Source organism: Erythrolamprus reginae, chromosome 1 (assembly GCF_031021105.1).
Source record: "Erythrolamprus reginae isolate rEryReg1 chromosome 1, rEryReg1.hap1, whole genome shotgun sequence".
Taxonomy (NCBI): domain Eukaryota; kingdom Metazoa; phylum Chordata; class Lepidosauria; order Squamata; family Dipsadidae; genus Erythrolamprus; species Erythrolamprus reginae.
Genome location: NC_091950.1, coordinates 261,137,446 through 261,144,502, shown reverse-complemented (window position 1 = coordinate 261,144,502; position 7,057 = coordinate 261,137,446).

Sequence of the window (7,057 nt, the reverse complement as noted above, 5' to 3'; positions counted from 1 at the left end):
CCAGCGACCGATTAGGTCCCACAGAGTGGGCCTTCTCTGGGTCTCGTCAACTAAGCAATGTCGGTTGGTGGGCCCCAGGGGAAGAGCCTTCTCTGTGGCAGCCCCGACTCTCTGGAACCAGCTCCCCCCAGAGATTAGAACTGCCCCTACCCTCCTTGCCTTCCGTAAACTCCTTAAAATCCACCTTTGTCGTCAGGCATGGGGGAACTGAGATATCTCCCCTGAGCCTATACAATTTATGTATGGTATGCTTGTATGTATGTCTGCTTAATAATGGGGTTTTTAAAAATATTTTAAATTGTAAATTATTAGATTTGTCATAAACTGTTTTATTGTGCTGTGAGCTGCCCCGAGTCTACGGAAAGGGGCGGCATACAAATCTAAATAATAATAATAATAATAATAATAATAATAATAATAATAATGATGATGATGATGATGATGATGATGATGATGATGATGATTTACATTCAGAAGCTTGCCAGCTGGTTCATCTTCATGATGGTTACAATGTGTCCCTGGGTCATGTGATCCCCTTTTGTGATCTTCTGAACAGCAAAGTCAATGGGGGAAAGCCAGATTCACTTAACAACAGTGTTACTAATTTAACAACTTCACCGATTCACTTAATTAAGTGATTCACTTAATAAATGTGGGAAGAAAAGTCATAAAATGGGGTAAAACTCAACAAATTTCTCACATAGCAATATAAATTATGTGCTCAATTGTGGCTGTAAGTTGAGGACCACCTATAGAAGGAAGGAGAGAGCGGGGAGACTGGATGAAAATCTTACCCTAATTTCAGCCTATGAAGATGGGGGAAATCTACAGTGCAGGAAAAGTGTTAGGTCTAAGATCTTTACTGGTAGTAATTTGGTACAGATTTGACCATGAGACCGGAAGGAGCTACTTAAAGCACATAATTTAATTTCAGAGAAGGGCTGTAGAAAATTCCTGATTAAAATACTTTTTACAAGACACCAAGTTTACAATTTATTATTTCCAAAGGAAGCCAGTACAGTACAGTAATTCCTGTAATGAGATATACCAGGAGTGAAAATCAAAATACTAATTTATATCAGCCTTGGGGGTTTTTTTAGGAAAAAAAAACAATGGCAGAATATCTATTAAAACTGGCAAATGAAATTTAAAACTTCAAGATTTTTATTACTTATATTTTTCTCTGTATACTCATGAGTTTAGGGCCAGGCCATGACAAGCATTGAGTAATAAGTTTGCTTGTTTTACTCATGGGAAAAATAAGGTTTTACTCACAATCTATCTCCATAAATAAACAAACAAGCAAACAAATAAATAAATAATGCATGTTAGACTATAGTGAAACTTATCAATATTTACTGTGATAGTTTAGTTATACTGTAGTTCTCTGTTTTTAAAAAAAATCAACATCCAGCCTTCCAGCTCTGCTTCTTTCTGTCACCTTGGTAGTTCTTTCTGGTTTTAACATGATAAGGAGACGGGAAGCTGAATTTTATGCCCAACTAAGTTAAAATGATTGCCTGGAAAATGCCCACAAATACATCAAGAATAGCTTTCATTACATCTGTCAGAGAAATAGGCTAGCTGTGTATTTATAGAGGCATCTCTTAATTCGATTTAAAATGCTCTGAATTAATTCAGATACTTCTCCATACACACAAATGAAATAAATAAGTCCAGATAAACTAAAATCTGCTTTGCTGTACATTTCAAGGAACAAATGATGAAATACAGTTTCCTGTATTTCAACATTTTGTTTGAGACAGCAATTTTATAAACATTTTACCATGAACAAGCTAAGCCTTCCACTTCTATTTTACTCATTGAACTGGACTGTAGTTCTGGATGCTGCAGAAAGTCACTACAACAATTTCATTTTATTATTATCCTAATTGTCTCGTGAGAGATCCTTAATATATCTTCCCTCTGCCTGCTAATTGTCTTGCTGTATTTCTTTTCAAAGAGTTTGGGAGTAATTTGATGCAGAGAATGCTGGCTTTCATCCTATTAAGCAAGGACACTTCTATTACTGCAGTTAAAATTTACTGTTTTTTCCCTCTGGTATTATATGTTCCGGATTTGCTCATTTGCCCTTCAAAACCAACACCAGAACAAATTTGAGAGTGAAGAGAGGGAGGTAGAGTGAAGGTGCAGAAAGTCCTCGACTTATGACAACAATTGAACTCCAAAATTCTGTTGCTAAGTGGGACAGAATTTTGCCCCATTTTCCAACCTTACTCGCAGTAGTGGTTAATTGCAGTTCTTAAATCAGTAACTCCAGGATACTGCAATTGTCATAAATACAGTTGCAAAGCATCCAAATTTAGATCACATGACTATGAGGGATGCTGCTGTGGCCCTAAGCATGGAAAACTATTTTTTTTAAAAGGCATTTTAACTTCAAACAGTCACTGGAAATGGTTGTAAGTCAAGGACCACCTGTATTAGAATTGTGTAAAAACATGCTACTGAATCAAATGTATTAAGCAGATTGGATGAAAACATTGACAAGTCTTCTATTCCACATAGTACAGTAATATATAAAATTGTGTTCTCTTTGAATTCAAAGTTAGGCACAGTTGAGTATTTCCAGGACCATAATCTGTACTTAATTACTAGCCATTTCACTTCATTTCCTTTATGTGAGGCCTACATAATCATAGCCAGATGATTGATTCTTTGGGCAACATATGGGATACTTCTGAATTGATTTCCTGCTCAGGGTCTTTCATAATTTTTTTTTCATACAAAGAATCCAGATCAAGCCTGTGGCATCATTAATTTTTCAACACTAAGTTGGTAAAATGAATAGTCGGCAAGTTTTTACGCCATGCGTTACAAGTACATGGAAAATGAACTGAACAATTACACTGAAAGCATTTTGTTTTATACAGATCCTGTTTGTTCCAAGAAGCCTTTCAAACAAGCAGCTGGGAAAGGATTTGACCCACTAATCTGAAGTACAAAAGTCTGCATTCGTAAAATGAGATTGATGCTGACCATACCTGTCCAATGAATCAGACTAAGTATTTTATGCCCCATGAGTTTGCTTGTAAATGAACACCTGATACCATTTCAACTGCTTGAAAAGAATAAATGATTCCCATGAAAGCAGAGTCTCTTTTGTACTTTTGATTAGCAGACAGAAGAGGTGCTTTTAGGACTTTTTTTTTTAGCTTTCCGTTCAAGTGGCTTATAATTCCCCTTAGAACTTTGTCCCCTCGTAATGTTAAGTTTGATACAACTATAAAAAGCAAACAAAGCACTGCCTGGGACATCTTGTGCCTACTTACCTGTAAGCGCTGTTGTACCAAAGTAACATGTGTTGGCATTATTATGTGTTGGCATATTAGGAAGATACAGAGTCAACCACTATTTCATTCGGACTAGTTGGGTGTTCAGGCACAACATAGTTGGCCCTGGCTCTATGGGCTGTTCCTTATCAACCTCTTGGGAGTGCTAGATGAGAGTGGCGTAAAAGATACAGGTACAGCAGGATTGTATGATGAAGCCATAGAAAAACAAACTTTAATATGCCATTGTATGATGCAAAAGTGCCTGGCCTGCAGGTAGTCTTTTAAGTTATGATCATTTGTTCTGAGACCTTTCAAAGTTGGAGCAGTGCTGAACAAATGGTGCTTACGCACAGTCCCTGAAGTTACACTTGTTGCCATGTGATCAGAATTCACATTTAGGACCATAGAGTATTTCATCTCCCTCCCCCCCACACACTATCTGCACTTTTGACCATCCTGCACAGTGAGGCTACTAAAAACTGGAATAGACTTCTGCTGCACTGTGGGGTACGTATGTAGCTGTCATAGGTGTTGCATAGGTGTCCCTTTTAATATGTCAATGAACTGTAACGTTTCCCACTTGAATTTGCCTTGCCTTCCCCTACCTCCCAGCCAGAAGATGGAGCCAATCAGCATGCAGACCAGGAATCTATTCAATGCGCAGTTAGAATTCCAGAGGCACTTGCATTGGTCTATCAGCAGCCCTTTGCAATCCTTTTGCAGTGTAGGTAGGCAGTAATGGCTATGGGCAATTGTGGGCAACCCTAAAATAGCCTTTAGTGGTGATAGTGAGAGCATTGGGTTGGAGTAGAAGCCCAGAACTTTAGCAGCCTTAGCCAACTACCACCACTCCTGGGCCTCTCCTTCAGTCCCAGCATTGTTGCTGCCAAGGAATTCTGCCTAAGCCTCACACCGTCACCAGTGCAAAAGCCCCAGATACCCTCACTTGCCTGGGCTCTGCTCACCCTGCCATCCCTCCTACCTGCAACTGATCTTCCACTGCTAACAAACTATGCCCATCCTGGCCCCATGCTGCTCATGCTAGTCACCAAATAGTGCGGGCCCTTTCTTAATGATGTTTCAGAAGTCCAGCAAATGCAAGGCGGAGGGAGCAAAGGGCAGGGCCAACAAGGTGTTAGGATGGGTGGAGTACAAGACAGCAAGGCCAGGAGGAAGTGGCAGAGTGCAAGGGAGGGTCAAAAGCATCAAGGGGGTCAGGGAAAGTGAAGGAGAGACAGTCCCTTAAGAGGGCTCCAGGCTGGGAGGATCCAAACCAGAGCAATTTGAATCAGAGTGAGTCCTTGCCTAAAAAATGGGATTTGGTTAACAATAGCAATAGGGAGTATCAAGATCGCCACTGCTAAATGCTGCAGTCAAGTGACCTCACACTAAATACAACTGCATCATTTAACAACAGAAATTCCAGTCCCAATCAGTGTTCCCTCTAATTTTTTGGGGGGGCTGGGCGGAAAAGTATAGTGTCTGAGCGGCAGTCCCTTTGGGACTGGGCGGCACAGAAATAATTAATAAATAAATAAATAAACAAACAAACAAACAAACAAAAAACAAATAAAAAACCCACCCTGTTTTGCCTCAGAGAATTTCAAAATAAAATACTGTACTGTGTGTCTATAACAGTGAGCTCATAATAGGGCAACTCTATCAATATCAAAATGCCACTTAAATAGTTGAGCTAGTTTCAAACTAGATTTTGATTTTCTTTCACTCTTCCTTACTCCCATTCTTTTTCTTTCTCTTTTCCTTCCTCTCTTTTTTCTATCTGTTTCTCTCTCTTCCTCTCTTCCTCTCTCTCTCCTTCCCTCTCACTCTTTCCCTCTCGGCTTCTGGGCAGGTTTGGAAAACTCTGAGTTGATGATGATTTTTAAGTGAGCGATTGCTCACTGCTCAGCTTAGAGGGAACTATGGTCCCAATTACTGTTGTAAATTGAAGGCTACGTGTACTTGTGTTCTGAATAATGTAATAATGTTTGTAGCATTTGATTTTTTTTTAAATAGTTGGAGTTTCTCCTAAGTGTTTTTTGTAATTTTATTTGTTTTTGTTTGCTTTCTGTGAATAATCCTCTTTGAACCCGTGAAACTTCTAACTATAGATGCTTTTTATTTCCACTATTTTATTCCAACAGCAGAATGATTTACAAAGATTTTTTACCAGTTTAATTTCTGTGCTAGAATGTCGTAGAGTTCTACTTTGCATCTTAGGAGTTTTCTCATTTGTTCTGTGTCTCATTGTGTTCTCAACTGCAGAATGCTGTGATTTTTGCACTGTCAGATTTTTTTCTTTTTCTTTTTTTTAAAGAAGCAAAACAGAGTAAGAGAAGCTGTCATTCTATCTGTATCTTTTCAAGGTGACATCCCACTGACTTCAGTGGAGTTCATCCCAGGTTAAATTTGCAAAGTCTGCAGTCCCAAAGGGGTTGATTCTCATAGCTCTTTTCAGAACTAAGAAATTACTGTATCATGGTTGGTAAAGCCAAGATGTAATTACAAAAAGAATTGTATTCCTACTCCCATGGTTGTGAATTAAAACAATTTGGAGGAGTTGTAATCTTGCATAAATTGGAGCCTAAACTTGTGGAAGGCAAAATTGAATGATATGAAGATGACCAATGCACTAGAGGGATATTTTATGTTAAAAAAATGACAACATCATAGATCGTATGGGGTGCACTTAACTTCCTTTTGACAATCAAACAACCCTTTCAACCATTCATTCAGAGGTGCATTTCACAACGCGTTGTTGTACATTTCGTCAAAATGCAAAAAAGAAAAGAATGGCCATTTATATCCCTTCCCCCATCAGCACAGTCCTTAGGGACTATTAACATAGAGGCTGTTGAACACAAATTATGGACGTAGGACTGCTGCCAAATTATATCCTCACGAGTCTCATTTCATTCCCATCAGCTTTGAATACTGGACTTGTTTCCAATATATTCAAGTTCAACCTTCAACACATGACCAAGGTAATTAAAATAATCATGACTGTTAAATTGTTCCCTCCCTGCTACTTCAATCTACAGTTTCCATGTTTTAAAAAAAATGCATCACAGACATTATGTATTGTTTCAGTAAGCTGCCTTGGTGTTGCTCTGTAAGATCTGAATGAATTTCTTCTGTGATTGTGTTGATGCTCCCAGTTCTTGCTGATTAACGCAAATGCTTTGGATGCTGCACAATTCAAGTGAATTCCATGCAGAGCAAGCGTGATTCGTTAGCAGTTTGTTTTTTTAAAAGCCCAGGCAGACATTTCTGCAAAGCTCTTTTATGTATTTTTGGAACATGCTGTATTGGAATAAAATATAAGCAGCAAGCAAATGCTCCATGATGGAGAACAATTAGCTAGTGTGTTTTCATTTTTAATGTGTCCTTGTTTTTCTGTATCTTAACGTGGCTAAGAGAATTGGTTCTTACGCTGGATATGGTAAAGGGTTAAATAAGGTTCAGGAGGGAAGGGTTTTTAATAGGAAAGTGAACACAAGAACAAGGGGACACAATCTGAAGTTAGTTGGGGGAAAGATCAAAAGCAACGTGAGAAAATATTATTTCACTGAAAGAGTAGTAGATCCTTGGAACAAACTTCCACCAGACGTGGTTGGTAAATCCACAGTAACTGAATTTAAACATGCCTGGGATAAACATATATCCATTGTAAGATAAAATACAGGAAATAGTATAAGGGCAGACTAGATGGACCATGAGGTCTTTTTCTGCCATCAGTCTTCTATGTTTCTATGTTTCTA